Source organism: Peromyscus eremicus, chromosome 2 (genome assembly GCF_949786415.1).
Source record: "Peromyscus eremicus chromosome 2, PerEre_H2_v1, whole genome shotgun sequence".
In the NCBI taxonomy this organism is placed as follows: domain Eukaryota; kingdom Metazoa; phylum Chordata; class Mammalia; order Rodentia; family Cricetidae; genus Peromyscus; species Peromyscus eremicus.
Window position 1 is genome coordinate 16,773,319 of NC_081417.1, and position 20,423 is coordinate 16,793,741.

Consider the following 20,423-nt stretch of genomic DNA (forward strand, 5'->3'; position numbering starts at 1 on the left):
TACAATAATGAAGGCCCCACACGCTGCTACTCTCAGAGGATTGATTTCTGTTTTGAGCACGGGTGACTCTGGGAGAGGCTACGGATGGCAGGCACTGCCTGTGTCCACGGAGCTCTTTGTTCTTTTTCACTGCCCGCTCTCCCCATCACTCTTCTCAGCCACTCCCTGATGCTCCCTAGACTTGGACAAACGACCACCATGCCCCAGCATTTCCTCTTGATAAAAATCCGTTAGCCCAACCTTGCTCTACATTTTCAGTCTGCCATTTGCTAACATATTACATGACCAGCTGAGCCACCAAGCTAGAATAAACAGAATGCACTTTAGCATACAGGGATATTTTGCAAGAGATATATTCTCGAGTCTTGGAAACTTAACTGTGTGTTACCATATTGTCTTCCTTATGTTCCTTCTGTTTCTTAATTTCACACATCACTCCTTTCTTTGAAGAAATTTTCTTCCAATGTGTTAAGAAACTGAGTCATGTCCTAAATTCTGTGGAAAAACTCAAGAGACTGGGAGGAGGCAGTCCTCTGCAGAGAGATCAGTCAGTTCATGAACTTGGTCACTGCACCTGAGTTAATAGAGGACAAAGGACCTTGCAAATTCTTGTATTGTGTGAAAGTAGACATTATCCAAGGATGCTTGTTCAGCTGTGAGCCACAGTGCAGTCACACACCAATCATTTTATAGGCACTAGGCTCCTTTCAGGTGAAGCAGTTTTCCAAAAGTTCAAAAGCTACAGGCATCTCAGCTGTGAGAGACCCCTTTATTCTTGGAGGAGCAGTGAGTGAGGACCTCATCTGTGGTGAGATGATCTGTAGGAAAACTCTTCCATGGCAGGAGCTGCAGAGAGATAGCCCTCTAACCAACAGATCACACAACCAACATGGGCTTCTCAGCCAGATCAAATGCTAACATCTATTTGTTTATCCTAAATCAGTTAGTCTCAGCAAGTTGTGAGCTGTGTTGGCCTTTCAGGCTAATTCTGTAGCTAAAACATTTCTCTTCAAGGACTGGAGTATCTCCCTTCTCAGAAATAAAGAACTAAAGTATAACTACAAACTGTTATTGAAGCGGTAATTTTTTTTTCACCTTCATAATTCTGCTTCTTGGCTCCGTTCTGTGCTGTCCTGACATATGTTAATCAATGCATTTGTTACCACACAGCTTGACTATTGCATTTCTCTGGTGGCTGGCTTATCATCATCTATAATTATTTCGACTCCAATTAATTCTGAACTTCTTTGCAAGGTTATTTACTGGCTTTAAGCAATAAGACAACATGGCACCTCTTTGATTTCTGAGCATCTGGTCAACTACAAATTGAATCAGTGCCCCCTCCTTTGCTTGGAAATCTATTTCAGTGACCCTCCTCATAACTAGTACTCACTGGCCTGTTTGATGAGGGAGAAAAATGCTTCTATTAAGATAAATATTCTCACAATGACATTCTTTCTGGTTTATTTGTTTTTGTTTTCAATTTTTGTTTTTAGTGAGGTATCATGTAGGCTGGACTGACCTCAACCTCCCTACTGTAGTGGAGATTGTAGTCCTGATCTCCCTGTTTCCACAGGCATATGACAACATTCTTGAAAACTTCAGAAGAAACACTCAAAGTAGTGTTTGAACTGACAAGAGGAACAACAGAGTTAGGGTGTGTTCATCTGTAAGCACAAGGAAATCTGCCACTCTCTGATCTGGACACAGCACAGTGAAAGAGAAGCAACCTACCCAGGTTCCGGGTCCAATGCAAGTGCTCTAATGTCCTCGGGTCCTGTCATCATCATGACAGTTACTGGGGATACAGATGGTTAACTCCCATAACACAGGTAGAAGGAGCCCCAGAGAGGGTAAGTAAGGACTACTAATGACATCAGAAGAGTCAGAGGCACCAGCCAAACTGGGATTCCATCTTTTGGTTCATACAGCTAGAATGTAACTTATAGGTTAGTAAATGAAAGTTGATGCATTTTTGGACTGGAGATATAGCTCAGTGATAGACCATGTGCCTAGGATGCACAAGTTCCCAGGATCCATCTCAGCACTGTAAATAATAATAATAACAATAATAATAATAATAATGATAATTTTTAAAAGAATGTTTACAAGTTCCCATGTATGCGCAAGTGAGAATAATGCAGCTTAAATATGCAAAGAATCAGAATCAAGGACACACAGCCAAATCATACTTAAGAAACTGGTTCACAGTCAAGAGTAAGACATGGTAATGAAACCACACACATCTTTCATCCTCTCTTTAGAGATGCAGATACTGTCTGTAGTAAATGCTCAACTCTGTTCTCATAGAGTAAAAGCAGAAAATGTGATGATGGCTGTGCTCTAGAAAAAACTGTCTTTACAAAAACAAGACAGCCCTGAGCACCCCACATCAGTGTTTCCAAATATAAGGTGACCCCTTGCCCTAGAGATTGTTTGGAGTTAAAGATGTTTTGTTTAATGTTGGAGCTGTGCTTATGGGTACGCATATACCTGTGTGCACATGCATATGGTTGCCAGAGGTCAGCCTCAGTGTCATTTCTTTAGATTCTATCCTCCCTGGGTTTGGTTTGATTTTTGTCTTAGAGGATCTGTTATTTTCCTAGAGCTATCAGAGTAGAGTAGGCTGGTCACTGAGCCCAAGGATCCCACTGTCTCGGTCTCCGCAGTACTGGAATCACAAGCATATGCCACTATACCTGGAATTTTTATAGATGTTCTGAGAATTCAATTCAGGTCATCATGCTTGTGTGACAGGCATTTTACCTGACTTTACTATTGTTATTGTCACCTTCTCAATCTTAAGAATTCAGGGAGTGGAGGGAAGCTAAGTGCCTGCGAAGATGCTGGGACAGACTCATCTCTGCACATCTGCACTAGAATTCTGACCTGAAGTGACATCTCTATGAGAAACATATGATTTGGCAAAGGTAACCAGCGTATGCTAAAAATCCAAACACTACCTTCCATTCTGACTCATGGGAAATCAAGGCTTTCTAGAAGGAGAAGAGTTGTTGTAGTGCAGACAATAATCACTGAATATAGTTTACCTACCTCAGTTTGCTGAGCAAGCACCCTGATGTCTCTGGATCTTAGCTTTTATCAATAAATGTAAACATCCTTCTCTAATTTCATTGCTACAATGATTTCAAGAGTTTGTGAAGTGGTTATAGGACATGGTTGTGTAGACCTTGATATCTAACACAACAAGACCACATGTATAGCGTTAAATTGTCTACCTAGAAACACATTTTTTAAGGTAAGAAGCCAGCAGAGTGGTTCAGCAGGTAAAGAGACTTGTCATAAAGCCTAATGCCCTGAGTTTGATTCCCCATAACCCACATTGGAAAAAGAGAACCAACTTCTACAAGCTGTCCGTGGATCTTCATGTGTGAGCTGTGGCTCATCCATGCACACATATACATACACAAAAATAATAAATAAGTATTTCTAAAAGTTGAAAAGACACAGGAAATGTTTCATTTAACCTAGTATACATAAAAACCTATCATGGGACTGAAGCGATGGGTCAGTGGTTAAGAGCAGTTGTTGTTGTTGCAAAGGACCTAGGTCCTGTTCCCAGAACCCAAGTGGTATCTCACAATGATCCAGCTCCAGGGGATCTAACACCCTCTTCTTACCTCCATGGGCACCAGGCAATCTCCTGGTACACATACCTACAGGCAAAACTATTATGCATACAAAGTAAATCTTAATTTTTTTAATCTAGCATTTCAACGTGTAATAAACATTGAAAATAACCAATGAGATGTTCTATGTTCTTTTCTGCTCAGTTTTAAAAATATGGCATGTATTTTCCTATTCCAGTGGATCTCAATTCAGACCAGTGACATGCTCAGCACTCAACAGCCATATGTAGCTGGTGTCAAATTTTCCAGACAAAGAAATAGGTGTAGACCTCAAGCAAAAACTTGATCTTCTCAATTCCTTGGGTGCCAACAGGTTACTAACCAAGGTGATCTTCCTCCTGTCATCTGCCCTTCAAACTTTTAGGGCTGCAACACGTGAAGAAGAGGGTCTCCTATGACCTCTCAGTACTCAGTTAGATAGGATTTCCCTGACTATATTACCTAGATTTAACTGAATTCAAAATTAAATTAACTGTACTTTCTTTACACTAAAGCCCAGATATCAAAAAACGAATACAACAAAAATATGGGCATTTGCTTGTGTCTCTTTAGCAAGTTCTATATGGGGCATCTTCTAAATAGCTATATGATAAATTCTGATTACCCAGGAGATCCAGTTATTTTAATGTCTCCCTCCAAATAAGGAAAGACTTTGAAGAAGCCCTTGCAGAGGAGTACATCAGTCACACAATTGGTAGAAAATGATTAAGCTCTGTTGGTGGCCCATTGATGCTTATGATTAGGCTTACTCATTAGCATGCCATAAGAATTCAGATCTTCTAATTCACTTCCCCCCTCACTGAAACAAAATGAATTCTTTTCTATGTTAGTGTTTTGAATCTTGTCAGTGAGATAAATTTTTAAAAATAATATACGTGTATGAAATGTCATGATGAAATACATTATTTTGTTCAATTAGTTTCTACTAATAACTATGTTGAATGTTAAATATTTTTAAAGGGTATACAGCTGGGAATAGTAATGCCTGGCATCTGTGATGCTAAATCACAGGAGGCTGAGGCAGGAGGATTGCCAACTTGAGCTACACAGTGAGTGTAGGGCCCATGCTGCAAGGTAAGACTGTATGAGAAGCGACCAAGTGCTATCTATGTGTGGCAGTTGTGCCCTGTGCCTTTGGCATAGATAGCAAAAGACAGAAACTTTTAAGGTATGCCACATCTCTGTCTCTAATTATTCTGAGCTGAGTTCATTGAGAATTAATATAAATACATGTCTAGATCTCATGACTGTGGAGACACCTAATGCCTGTGTGACTTCCGTTGAGACCAATACTCTCAGGGTGGCTCCCCTCTGCAGGATCCAATCCCACTGATTAAAGCCAGCACTACTTGGAGACAGGCAGGTCTTTGTGGGGAGCACCAGCAGTGTAGGGAAAATGTGAGCTTGTCTGATTCAGTTTTCCAATCTAAGAAAACACTACCTTCCCAGAAGAGCTGCTTATTTTTGTTGTTGTTGTTGTTGTTGTTGTTATTGTTGTTGTTAGCTGGTTTTTAGGAAAGGTCAGGGTAAGGAAACCTTCTACCCTAAAATATGTATCTAGACAATGGTGATTGTCTGGGCTGATACAATTGAGTCAGGCTCTATGACCCTCCTTAGCCCTCATCCCACAATTCTTTGTTACACACACACACACACACACACACACACACACACACACACACACACACAAATATCCCATCACATCACATCCACTCAACGTTTATTGGCTAGGAAGTGGAAAACAAATATTTTTCTGAACAATATACTTTGGGGTAGTACCTAGAAATATTGATCTAGATAAAAGCAAGAGAGGCTAATGAATTTCCATCCAGCTGGCCTGCTAATGAGGGTCTTGCAGCGGCTGGACCACCTATTGATTAACCTGTTTAGTATCTTACAGCCAGCGCCTCAATATGGATAATGCCCACCCCACCACCTACCCAGAAGAATAATGACATTGTTTGTTTTACACATGCCAGGGGGAAATGTCTGCTGAGTCCCTGGATGACAAAGGTGCAGCAAGGGCTCTCCCTCTCCCTCTATGGTAACAGGAAAGCCGGTCCTCCAGATGATAGGGTCCGTCCCCTTCCTGCAGGTAACTGTCAGTCAGGGGGTGGTGTGAGCTATGATAATTCCATCAGTGCCCTTCAGACCGTCAGTCACATTGTTCTGCCCAGTGTGCTACGGATTGTGAAAAACAACCAGGATGGATGATTTTACGTAATTGCTCTGACAGAGACTGATTACTACAGTAACAACAGTCAGTTATAGTTAAGGAGTGGCCTCAGCATATGGTCTACATTTGATGTGGGGAGAGAGTGGGGGTAGCGCAAAGGAAAAGCTTTATAATTTTACAGATTGCTTTATGTTTTCTGATGACTGAGTTTTCTTTCCCTTCACTTGATTTGGAAAATATCACCAACAGAACCATGAAAAAAATCTAAATATTGCTACAGAGAAAAGAATTCCAAGAGCGTATTAAACCGCTATTAAGATAAGCCATGGAATGATTAGTGTCTGCAAGACCGATGATTATTCATCGCCACACCATTTATTGTTCTGTGTATTGGGGTTTGTTTTCAAGTCCGTGCATTCAGTGATCACCTTAGTGAAGTGCTGGCTGCAAACTGCTTTCACAAAGCCGCTGCATCTATTATGAGAGGAATCAGAGATATTCAGTGGCTTCCAGTCCAAGTAATGTGACTTTCCACCCCTTAAAGATACCTTAACAAACGATGCAATTTAAACAACATTTCTAAATACTGTATGTTTTGTAGTCAATATAATTCACCTTAATGAGAAAACAATAAAAGCACACACAAAAAAATTATACACACACACACACACACACACACACACACACACACACACACCCTATCGTAAACTTGAAAGGACTCTGGCTTTGTGTGTAAAAACACAAAGTAATAGATTTTATTCTAGTTGGGTGTTTCATTTTTATACTATTCTTATTGTTAATTTTTCGTACAATATCTTAAGAAGTAGCCCATGAGATTATATGTAGGAAAATGAACTAGAAAGCTCCTTCAAGGATAATTGAAATGATAGTGATTTTTAAAAAGTAAATGGTAATATTCTGAATAAAATAATTAAATACCAGATAAATAGCAAAGTCTCGGGAATAAAAATTAGAGTAATAATTTAACACTGTGAAAAGTGAGTATGAAAGAGTACTTCTGAAGGACATTAATTACTTACATGTGTGTGAGCTATTGTGGGGCACACAATGGCTGATCCATTTGCCAGCATGGTCGCAATGCCCCCACTATTTTCACTCACTACTTTGTAAACCGCTCCCATGATACTTTGAGAGGAAGGGTGCTATTTTAAACCTACTTCTGTTTGATATCAATTAGGGCTAAGCAAAACAGTTTTCACCAAATTTCTATCTAAGCAAGGGGGGAAGTACTGGGCTAACATATTTTCTGCTATGTTTGGTGTTACCAAGAGTCAGAGAATTACCAAGAGAGTTAGATGCATTGCTTTAATTTCCAAACTAAGAAAAGCTGTAAGTGAGCTGCTTAGACCACACAGCTTCGGAAGTTATTTTCACATACTAAGAAATCTGAGGCTCAGGACCTCTTGCAGTATCAAGAGCCCTTTTTCTTAGTGATTTGGGTCATGACCTGCTGATGAAGAAATCCAAGTCTTATTGCTAGCTGACCTTCCCACTGTTGCAAGCCATCCATACTAAGCAAAATTCTCTACTGGGAAAACTGGCAATTATTCAGGAACACTGTGGAAATTGGTTCTAAATAGCACAGTGGCTTCAGATTTCTTAGTTTCTAAAAACTGTTATTTTCAAATATGCTTGCTCATGTATCAAACATGTCTCTGCTTCAAATAGCTGTTTACACCTTTAGTTGAATAAGCAAGTTGGTCACAATTAATTCAAATTAAATATCTTCCCTTCAAACTCTAAATATTTTTAGTTGTGCTATAATATTGTTTTTTAAATCTAGTGGAAATCCACTTAATAAAAGACAAATTAAACATATTCATATTATGAACTGGCTGAATTTAAAATTTGACATTTTGTTGTGGTATTAAAGGAACTTAAACAAAAAAAATTCTTATGGTTTATTTTTAAGTGGAAAAAACTGTTAACACTTTGAAAGTATCTTTAAAATTTTATCACTGTTCATTTTTTTGTTCCCTGAATTCTTACAACTGAACAAAAATCATAATTGTGCTACTTGTCCCATCGATTTTAACCACATCTAAAGACCTTAATTATCCATATAAGTTTACAGAACATAGTTAAGAATTTAAATCATCCTGTAATTCTTCCAATTCTGTTTTGTTTTCTAATTTCTTCATTTTAAAAAATTATTGCTTGCATTTTTGTTTTTATATACAATAAGTCATTGTAACATTCAGTAAGTTTCCCCTTATTTTTTTCTAAGAGCTTTTATATTTTCTTTTCTCTTGTATTTAGGACTCATTTTTAACTAATTTTGTATATGGTGCAATGTAAGAGGTGAATTTCATCCTTTCACAACTAAATACACCGTTTATCCCAACATAATTTGTTAATAAGACTGTCATTAGCCATATCAAATGATCTTGACCCTTTTGGAACATCACTGGACCAGAGACATGAGTCTGAATTCCATTCATAAACACATAAACCCTCATTCCTATTCATTTATATATTTATCTTCATGCTCTCACTACACTACTGGTTTGAGAATTTCCTAGATGCATATTATATACTTTGTTCAAATCCACCTGCTCTTCTTGTCCAGTTTTGTATATTTTAAGTCATGAACTTTGAAGCTTTAATCAATAATATGTAATATTTCTTAAGAGCCTCTTTATTCAGAACTTGAGCAGGATGCCATTGGATTGTCCTTACATTTCTTGTGGTATTGACTCAATTGGCTTCAGTTGCTGCTAAGCTGAGCTGACATGCTCCCAAAGCTTCAGTCATGGGTCTAGCTTCCAAGTGGGTGCTCCAGATTGTCTTCATGGCGCTCTCTCTCTCTCTCTCTCTCTCTCTCTCTCTCTCTCTCTCTCTCTCCCTTGACACACACACACACACACACACACACACACACACACACACACACACATATATACACACACAAAAAAAATATTTCTTCATTCCACACTGTTACTAAAATTTCTTTACAGAATGGTGGTTAAATTTCCAAGGAAGAAGTTTCCAGTCTCTTTAAAGTTTAAGTCTCAAATTATCTCAGTGCTATATCTCTACTTTCTATTGATTGAATCAAACCTAGTGACAGTCTCTGATTTAAGAGATGAGGGGCTAAAGTCAACCTTGATGGGAGGAATGACCTCTGAATAGAGAGAGAGAGGAGACTTGATGGCAGCCATCTTTAAAAATTATTTCATCACCTAAGAAAGTGTTTATTTGCCAAAGGTGATGAAGCATTCCAGGTAGAAAAAAAAAGAAAAAACATTGACTTCTTTCATTTTATTTCTTTCATTTTATTAGTTGCTGTCATAGAGAAAGGTGAACTGCAAAAATGCATGTTAAGCATAGATAATTTCGACCAATTCATACAATATCCACTAACCATGTACACATATGGCCTATACAGACCAGGCTAGCCTCAAACTCATAGAGATCCACTTGCCTATCTCTTCCATGTGCTAGAAGGCATACAGCACTATATTCATCATAGAAATTATTTCTGATAAATATTTCAGTCTCACCTTTACAGGGTATTTATACTTTTTGAAATGTAAATATTTACCTTAGGAGAATGATGTTTAAAATGTTTCTCTAAAGAGCTAAGACAAGTAACATTGCTTTTAACATTACAAAAGCTGGTTTAGGTTTGGCCTTTTGAAGGAATATTCTGTTTCTAAGCAGCTAAGAACTAGTACAGGCAGTATTTTTCTTTTGGACTCCTTCAAGATCAGTATCCAAAAATGTGTATCGTGTGGTGAAATGCATTACTCTCTAAGACTGTTCATTACAAACCGTGATAAAAGTAGAGTCCATTGTTTCATAACAACACAGATGGCTTTCCTCTTCTCTCATTGCTCAGAACTGCAAGCACTAAAACGTTATTATTCTGGTTCAGGACTTCCCAGTGGTGTCAAAGAACCTATTCTACAAGTAAGGATCAAGTGAGTTTTAGATATATTAATGAATAAATTGTTTCAAGGTTAACCTCTGAAACAATTTTTCATGCTTTCCCCAACCAAGGAAGCACTAAGACAGAGTATTTGCCATCAACCAGACATGAGTTTAAACCCATGTTTCTACTAGTTACATAGTATACAGCCTTTAACAGTACACTTAACAATAAGTCATCGTCTGTTCATTTCTAGAATAAGAATGAGCTCATCTACCACATAGGGATGTGGGAAGGATGAAATATTAATAGATGCATGAATTTCTAGGCTCAGACATGTGATGGGACAGAGCACTCAGCAAATAGGTAGCTCTCACTTTGAAATTTCTGAGCAGAGTTTTGAGTAAATGGCCTATTTTAATTGATTTGCTTATCAAATATGTAGATGTTAAATGGTGTTTCAGGACATTTAAGTCTCAATAAGGTAGATTTTATTAATTTTATATTTTGTGAGAAGCAACATGTCCATGGATTATTAATCTTCCAGAACACTCCTTGAAAGGAGACTTAATAGTCAAATATATTTAGGAAATATTATACATTTTTTAATTCCTTTACAAAAATTGTAATATTATTGAAAGCCCTGACATACTACGGAAAAAAATTAAAGTATCTTTAATTTATTTAACTTAACATAGCTCAGATATTAAGAACATATAAATGCATAATATTCCAAATTAACCATGAAATCATGAACAGACTACTATGTAGTATACACACATTGAGGGTTTTATTAATTTCATAAAGAAAAAAACAGCAATTTCTAAAAATTCATAACAATTCAAGGTCTTTATTTAGATTACTTGTGTCTGGATTGTCCAAAAATACCTTAATTTATATTGCAATGATGTTTCCCCTTTAACTAACTGATCCAAACCTTGAATAACTGAGTTTTTGATCTCCGCAGCCTACTCGGCCTCCCTATTCCTGCTCTGACTCCCTCCTCAGCGGCTTCCTTGGGCTTCTGTTTTAATCAAGTGAAAAAGACAGTATTTCTAAAAGAATCAATTACCAAATTTAATTGTATTCTCCAAGTGAATTCTGTAAATTCTGCCCAGAGGTGGTCGTCTGACACTTTAGAATAAAATAATGAACAACTAGGTTTATGGTGGGTGTTCCCCTTAATTTCATACCCTCCTCTGCACTGCTCATTAGGTTGTAGCTTCCAAAGCAAAAGTGCTCTACAGCTTTCCATCACTTTATCAGTATAAAGTGATTGCTGGGGAGATCTGAGTGGTCAGAGAGCCTCACAGGGTGGACAGATGCAAAGAGGAAATGGAGTAGGGAAAGAGAGAAAGAGGGACAAAGGACAAGCAAAGAAAGAGGTGGAAAGGACCAACCCCTAGTTTCATAGCTATTCTAAAGGAATCCAAGAGCTTATGATAAATCAGCCAAATGCCATTTTAGCTGAGAACCAAACAAATCCTGTCGTTCAGGCTTATGAATAAATGACTAGAAAATGAAAATGTTCAAGTAAAGAGGTTATTTGCTCTTCTCCCAAACTCTCCAGTACTGGAGTCAATGTCTTAACACAGTACCTCCTCAAAGGGGTGAGCTTTTAAATGTATCACCTGGATGAGGGACCCCATTAGCCATGGACTATAAAATGCATGCCTTTATCTAAAAAATACCTTTGCCCAGTCATCAAAAACAAGCAAAATGACATGCTTTCAGTAAACAAACATATTTTCTTATACCCGGATGCCCAGGAACAGATTTCATCTTGCTTCCCCACCATCCATGCTTTTCAGGACGGAGTAACGACACTGTAGGGCAAGTCCTCAGCAGTGAGTCTCAAAAAAAAACTCGACAACTTGCTCCCAGGAGCAAACAAACTTTTCTTTCAGTGTGACAGGAGACATCAGTGTTAAGGAAATATTTGGATGAAACATTTCACCCATTTGGCTATATAAAAATAGCTGCCCACAAATGCACACATCAATTTATGCTTTGGGGGACATTTATCTGACACAGGTTAAGTCAGAATAAGTAAATGAAAGAGGACATAAATTTAATGACAAATACAGGCTGCACATCTTTTTGTTGAAATTTTATCATAAGAATAGCAATTTTTCAAACACTACAGTAACCCATTTCACAGAAAGAAGACATACACTTTGCAAACTTCACATGCCAGTTTTGCAATAGTTTCTGTGACATGAAGCAAAATCTACATTGCAGTGTCAAATTTAAGAATATAAAGGGGGAAAGTAATGGGGAAAGATTATTATCATTCCTACTTCTGTTTTAATTGTCTAGAGCATTGTCCTCCCAAGACAACAAGATAGTTCAAATATTTTAAAATACTATAATTTAGCTAAAATTATTATTAGAGAAGCAAAAAGAAAACAACTGAGAATTCTGTGACTCGAAAAGTTGGAGAGAGGGACAGAAAAATCATACACAGTGTACTACTTATGAGTTAAGTCCTCTTAACTGATTTATTTTGCCACTTTTTTGTTCAAGTAACCTATTTTAAAATGCATCCCTACACAGAGCACCCCTATTATTAATAGTGAACGCACAGTTCAACCTGTCAAGTTTTCCCAGCCTCACTTTTGCAAGGTTTTTTTTTTTTTTTTAAGGAAAAAATTTAAAAAGCAAAGGCATTTCGTAGGGCACCCGCTGCCAGACACCCAGCATTTATCTTATCTCAGTTGATGACTTTCCTTTTATCCTGAAATGATTTGACAATGACTCTATGATTTCCTGTACAAATTACCCTTTGAAAGTGGCAGTGGCGCTTGGCAGCGATCTTCACTTAATTACTGAGTGGATTATTAGCATACAGCTCACCCCCCCCTTCATTTCTTTATATCTTCTAGATTGCGTTGACAGTTCCCTTTCATTGCAGGCTTTAACTCACTGAATACTAAACATTATGCAGATTGCAGCTGAGAAGTGCCCAGGCTACTCCAAACCCCTAGTCTGTACCAAGACCTTTTTGATGGAAAGTAATTTACAGGTCAGAAATCAATAGTGTGTCTGGAAAGTGCATCTGTGGGTTTTCTGAATTTAGATTGGAGTTGAGGTAGCTCAGAGCACTAATGTTCAACAGTGAGTATTCCTTTGCAATCTTTCCATTTAAATAAAACAATGAGTTTTGTTCCTTCCTTTAATAGCCTCTGTCTTTAAATAGTCTAAGATGTTGAGCTTCTATTTTCTTTCCAACTCCTTATGCTGCCACCTAAGTTGGGGGAGGGGGTTAGTGAGTCCCTGTTTTCAAAAACAGTAAGTTTCCCTCTTCAGTCCATCAAGCTAGGGGGCTGGTAAGTTGACCTCGTTGGTATGTGCCGAGTGTGATTGTTTGCTGGGGTAAAACAAATGTGAGTGATAAATTGCAAGGATCTCTCCAGCATGCTCAGAAGGAGCCTTCTTTCTCGTCTGTCTTGGCTCCCATCTTTTGGCAGAAATTTGCACATATGTCAGGCATTCTCTCTCCAGATCTTATGCTTCCCCCCCCCCCCCCCGAACTGCATGCAAAAGCATCCTCCACTTTTCCTAGGCTGTAGTAGGGACATGAACCCCTTCCCATCTCAGCCTTATGGTATAGTTTTTCCACCTCTCTTTGGGAGGAGAATACAATACATGAGTAATTTCAGGGCTCGGTAGAAGTGACACCAGAGCTATGGGAGTCAGCACGGTGGGGGGAACAGCTGGGTGCTGACTATGTCATCTCCATTCCAGAACTATCAACCACCAGCTTTATTCTTCTAGTGTTACATCTGCTATGAAATTTGGGTCTTCCAGGTGGCAGCCCAACATGCTGTCCAGTGCTATCAGGCCATTTAAATGCTTTGAGCTAATGCTGCAGATCCATTTTCTAAACAAGTTAGCAGATACCATATGCAGCAATTAAAGTTTTATTGAGTGGTGCCTGCTTACCATACTGAATTTGGATTGGCTACCATCTGTCGGAAAGCCTGTGGTACCATCCCCATTGCTTGAGAGAGCATTTGTAAGGAGAGAAGATTTTTCTCAACTTCAGAAGAAGCTACTCAGATTTTTTTAATGGGCAAGCCCACAAAAGTGGAATTTGCACAAACGAAAAGAACCAGACCACTAGAAGTTAGCACAGAATGTGTGCTGTTAAACATAATGGCCAGGAGCACAGAGTTGTGTAATCTCTGCCCTGGTTATTGTTAATATGCAGTTCTCTCCACTGTTCTCAGAGACACTTCCCATGGACAACACAATAAATCCGAATTAGAACTAAGCGAACATATAAGCATTGTTTCTGTGAAAATTAATATAGGGTCCTCCTTGTTTCCTAATAATAATAACTTTATCTAAAGCTCTGCTGAGTGAGGCTCTAGCATGACAAGCTATGTAATGTCAAATGGCTGAACAAAGGGGTTTAAGAAAGCATTTCTTACTTAAATGTAAGTAATGACTCAATACTCAAAGTGTGGTTTTTACTAATATGTTGTTAATACATGATGTGTTCTCAGACATGGTCATCTCTTTACCTTTGGCCTTTATGAAGGATCAAAGGGAAAGATACATTATAGCAGTGGTTCTCAATCTTCCTAATACTGTGACCATTTAATACAGTTCCTCATGTTGTGGTGACCCCTAACCACAAAATTATTTTCATTGTTACTTCATAACTGTAATTTTGCTGCTGTTATGAACCACATTGTAAACATTTGTATTTTCTGGTGGTTTTTGGGGATAGCAATCCACAGGTTTAGAACCACTGCATTATAGTGAAATTCAAAGCCTTGTAAGAATTTTAGAATTTCCTGATCAATCATGGGGTTTTGAAGAAAAAGTGTAAGAGAAAAAGAATCCATTAGTAACAGAGAGCTTGGATATGCTGGTATTTTGTGCATTCCTTTCTTAAAGAGAAAAAAAGAATGTGATCTTGCTCCTTGTAGTCATAATTTAAGAATTTCCAGGCTAAATCTTTAGATTTTGAAAATAAGACAGCCACTCATAGTTCCTCTACATTGGATCCCTTAGAATATATGCCAGTGGTCACTAGGGCTTCCTTACTCATTAGGTGTTACAGAACAATGTCAAATTTTCATGAGTAGCAAGTTCATAGCATGCAAGTTCAAGGAAATATAATATGCTGACTGTGAGTCAGAAAACCCATCTCCTGCCTCAGAACTATTCCTTGGTGGCTAGCAAAGACACTCGTCTATGTAAATCCTTTTAATGTTCCCTTCCCTATCCACAAAGGTGTTGTGTCTGGCTTCATCTTGTACAAGTCTTGTGTATGTGTATGCAATCACAATTTCTGTGAACTCATAGGCAACATCCCTGTCATGTACAGAAAACACTATTTCTCTGTAATCACATACTAAATCTGGCTCCTACAGTCTATCTTCCTCACCTCCTTAAGCCTTGGGAAGAAAAGTGTAATATAAATGTCCCATGTAGGGCTTAACACTCTTCAGTCCCTTATTCTCTGCAATTGATCAATTGTAGGTCTCTGTGTTAAACACATTCTAGTGCAAAAAGAAGCTTCTCTGATGAGGTTGAGAGATTTACTTCTCAATATGTATAACAATTAGTCATTAGGAGTTGGTTTGATACTATGTCTATTTAGGAGAACAATAATAGTAGGGCCTATGACCTACTCTGTCATGAATTCTTGATCTCATTAACAATAACATGCATGAGTTCCACCTTGTGGAGCAGACTTTAAACCAAATGAGAAAGTGATAAGTTCACATAACAGATTGGACCAGTTTACATACCTTGCCCTGTCATTTGCTATTGTAGATCATATGTTCCACAGCTGGATAAGACTGTTGATAACTGTACACCCTCAGCAGTATATATAGCTCCTGTAGTACTATGAAAGCTAGCCTGTAGGAATGAAGCTTCCAGATCAGTGCCAATGTGACTCCTCTATATTTTATGACTCAAGTATATGTGCACACTAAAATTTAAGATTCATTTCTCCATAGACTGATTCTGATTCTTGGGAAATAGTGCAATTTCCTAAAGTCTGAAATTGTGAGCAACTTTAAAGGTTACTGATATAACTCCACATTCTTAAAAATAAAAGAAAGTAATTTCAAACTGGGATCCATCTAAGTCATGAACTACCTAAGATTAAACATAAGAATCCTTCATTTATTTAGCCAGTCATGACTGAGTGCCTACAGGGGAGCCAGATACTGTTATAGGGCTAGTGGATTTAATTAAGAATAATGGTTGGTACCTAACAATGAAAACTTATTGTGGGATGAGGACATGTTTTCTCTCTTCTGTTGGGTGTTCCTTCAGGCCTACCACAATCATCTTTATAAAGGGACATGGCCCGTGGAATAACTGATTTTGCATCCATCCTACATTTCTTTCCAGCAAGCAGAACATTGGACATCTTTTGAAGTAATTTTTCAACATTGTAGGTTATATCATTACATATGCTATTATTTTCTGTAATAAAACTGACAAAATTCTCACCAATGTCATTGGAATTATAGACACATTAGTTCCAGGAAGTTCTTTCAAAGGAATCAAAATACCTGATGAAGATCTTCAGCTTAATTAAAGAATTTTCCTTTTCCTGACTGAAAGGTCAGTAGAATCAGCTAGGTACAGCAGTTTTAATTATTTATTGATGCCAAGATGTACTTCCTTCATGCACAGTCATTCTCTAACTTTCTAAACGACAAACACTTGTAGTCATCTTCTTTATAATGCACTGCTAGGAGAATGTTATTGTTACCGATTTCTGTTTCCACAGTAATTCTTATTTCGTAGAGTATTTTTTCTCAACTTACCACTTTACAAACAAATTCTCATCACTGAGTCATTTGTCTATAATGGCCTAAAAGTGTGCTTCTATAATAATAGAAGATTAGACATTTTTGTACAAGGTTTACCATGCACTTCAAAACAGTGACTCCATCAGTTACAGAGATGGTTGGAGAACCTTGCTCATTGTAGCCTCAACTTTATAATTGAGATTGCATGTTACATGGATAGATAAGTCTACAGAATGGTCAAAGATCCACATACATCCGTCCATACACCATTCATATGGAGCAACAAACTGGTCACATGATTAATGCTCTGGTTTCTACATAGCTCAAGTTTATTTTAGTTCCTTCTAGCTCCATTTCTCTGGTCACCTGTATCTCAAGAGGTAGAAACTGCATCAAATAATGGAGTGCCGCTGCTAGAGCAATCTTCCAGGGCTGAAAACAGTGTTTGGAAAATACTTTCTGACAATAATATACACTTTCACTTGTTTTATTCTCATTGAGTGCTGAGGCCATTGAGTGCTATGTGCTCTCTCTCCAGGGCTCTCTAGAGTTGGAATATAGAAAAGGTATATGTAGCATTTACCATCTACTTACATAGATGCATTTCTGAAAATTTACAATGAAAATACACATTCTCCTGAAAATCACCCTCTGAATTTGGACTAGTTCTAAAAAGATTGTGTGGCTCAATAACAAAGGGAACATCTTAGGAGCCTCCAGAAGGCATTGTTCTTGGCACCCATTGTAACACAAAGGGAATGTTTGGCACAGTGTCCAGAACCTATGATGTCCTGGAAATGAAAGAGGAGGATGTCTTCAGGTTCCTTGTAGCAGGACTCACTCTGGGGACACCAACATTGTTTTTCACATGAAAATGTGTATCCACAAAAGGGAAAGTGGTACTCTTGCATTCTTGATCTGAAGAGGGCCTGAGGGAAGCATCTGTTGGCAGCTAGCAGTTGTTGATGCTGGCATTGTCACCTCCAGGAGTATCAGCAGGCTTGCTGCTCACTGGAGGCCCTCCAAGGCTAGCTGTTTCACTCCTGGGACCTTCAGTATCCAGATCCAAGCTGGCTTCCTGGAGCTACATCCTATGGTAGTAACTACCACAAAGCTTCTCACACAAGCAGCAACCTGCCTTCATTACTCTGTGTCACACTGATTCTTCTCTAGGTTGTATGGACATTACCATGCTACACAGCAAGGAGCCCACTCAGTGGGTCTAATATGGCATATGCTGGCCTGGGGAGTTCTATACATATGCTGTTCACTCCACATCAACACCCATGGGGTGTTCACGGCTGGCCTAGGCTATAGAGACCTTGAGAAAACTAAGAAGATGCACAATTGGATGCTGAAAATGTTGTGAAGAAGGAGAAATTTCAGGACAATTGGACTGCACCAGATCCTAAGTTCACTTCTCTTCTTTATGGGATAACAAACCAGTCTAACTGTATGCAGGGAACTACTAAGAACTTCAGTGCCCAGCTGGCCGTGGAAGAATGATGTCCAGCTCCCACTGTGCAGGCCACTGGAAGGAGCAAGCACTAAGGTGGCTTAAGCTATTGTTCTGTAGATGTCTACTTAAACCAGAAACAAAATGGAAGAAGAATAAACACCAGTTTTCTAAAAACTAAAAACAGAAATCAAATCTTCTGGAACAGTCTCACCAAAGGAGAATTTTGCAGTGCACATTCCACATTCTTGCATTTAGAGATTCCAGGCAATTTCTTTCAAGGAGCCTAGGATACCAGTCTTTAGTGAGCAATATACTCACCCCCTTGGCCTCTGTTTCCAGGCTTAGTCATTGGCTACACCATGGGCCTTGGCACTATGAATAGCTCTGTTCAGGTCTGTGATGGTCAGTCATGAATCCTACCCTGCTTCTACATTGCTTTACTTTCTTTGGTGAAGTTTTAGTTTACTCTTCATGCATTTTCATAATGTTTCAACAATTGGTAATATTCTAAACAGTGGTTTTAATAATAGCAAAACAACTCATGGTCAGAACCCTTTAACCTGTTCATTGACTAAGCTCCATCATTAGTGTCCCCCCAGGCCTGGCATTAGAGGTTGTATAGGCTCTGTCAGTCAATTCCCTTTCCAGCTAGGGTTGCAATTTTTCCTACCTCTAACTCTCTCCATCATTCTGTCTGACTCACTCTCTGTAAGTAATGATAAAATAAACATGAGTGGATTCAAGTCTGGCAAGACATGTTAATAGCTCACTCGTAGCGGGCAGCAAGGTTGAGAAGGACAGTACCTGTGTCTGTGGATCTGTGAGGAGGGCGCACCTAGGGTACTGACTCTGTTCTCACTCCATCTGGGTGGGGTCAGATGACAGACTGGCCTGTCTTCCTGACCATTGGCCTCAGGCCTTCCGACTGAAGAGTGAGGAGGTAGACCAAAGCAGACTTGGTTTCTTGTTCATGTCATGCTCCTTGCAGTTTGACCTTTATTCTTTTACCATTTCTTCTAAGAAGCTCCTACATTTCTTTACATAAATAACCTTTAAGAATTCAGATTCTACCCAGTCATAGAAAATCTTCTTTCCCCAGAACATGTAATTCTGTGGCCTGGGTAAGGCACAACTTTCATCTGTAGAACTGCCAAGTATTCTTTAACTCAAATTCCACACTGTGTGCCACTTCCCTTCCCCTGATTTATTCTTCCTAGGCATTATCTGAAAATACTGGAAAGTGCCCACCCTAGCCTTTCCCCACTATTTTCTATGACCAGTGATGCAGGCCAGGGTCTTGTGGTAAGAAGTGTGTGTATGGAACCTGCACTCATCTTCTCTCGGTGTGTCTGCCCACTCTCCCCAATCGTGGACAGGTGCTCTTCATTCAGGTTTCCTAATTAGAGACCTCTTTGCCTTCCTGAATTTTGTCCCAGTTCTATCAGCTCTGCTTCCCAACACACTCTTGATGTGAGTGTGTCACTACTCTGCACACCCACCATTAGCTCACACATGATGTAAAATATAAAAATCCCTCTTACTACCTCCTAGAACTTGAATGTCTTGCCTCAGATGTTCACTTGTGCCTAACCCCCACCTTAAAAATATGTCCATTAGTGCCTAGAAGGTAACCCCTCAGAAACGTTTCTCACAATACCCTGTAGCCAGCCTCACTGTGGGCAACCCACATGCCCAAAGAACTTAAAGCAGCTAGCCCAACATCCTTTCTCCAGAGTTCCTCCTCTTTCAGAGACTTCCCAACTTACCTTCCTGAGACTTCTCAGTCATCATTCTAGGTCAGGTTAAAATAACACTGCTTTTGTCAAATGTCCCCAGTTCAGTTCTGATAACACACTTATTTCCTCCTTTATATACACTTATTCTCTTCATATGGCTCTATGTGTCCATTTATAAGGCAAACGAAGTAATAAATTAAAAAATAAATAAATAAATAAATAAATAAGGTTGCCAGGCAGTGGCAGTGTTAATCAAAGTACACACAGCTAGAGGCTTGGCAATGGAATAGATATTTTGTGCCCAATATTTAAGACCCACAGCACAGTGAGCTGTCTATTTTGATCAGAATTAAATTTTCTACCGACAGTTATCTGCTAGGGTGCCAAGGTGTTAGTTATTTAGTAGTGAGTCAGAAATTTTGGGGTTCTCTAGTATGGGAAAAATTACAAAGCATCATTTGCTATTGATGACCCACAAATCACAAGCTTTGAATAAGGAACATTAGATTTCTTTTCCCTGCCTTTGTATTTGAGTTTAGGATTCTACTTCTTTGGCTCAGGCAGTAATCACCAGTTAACAATGCTAATAATAATTAGTACACTGAAATAATACAGCACATTTATGTGTACCAGATACTGTTATGTGATCTACAATCACCATAGCAACCCTGTCAGATATGCATTCTTAATTTTAAAATTATGGAACTTAGACTAAATTCATC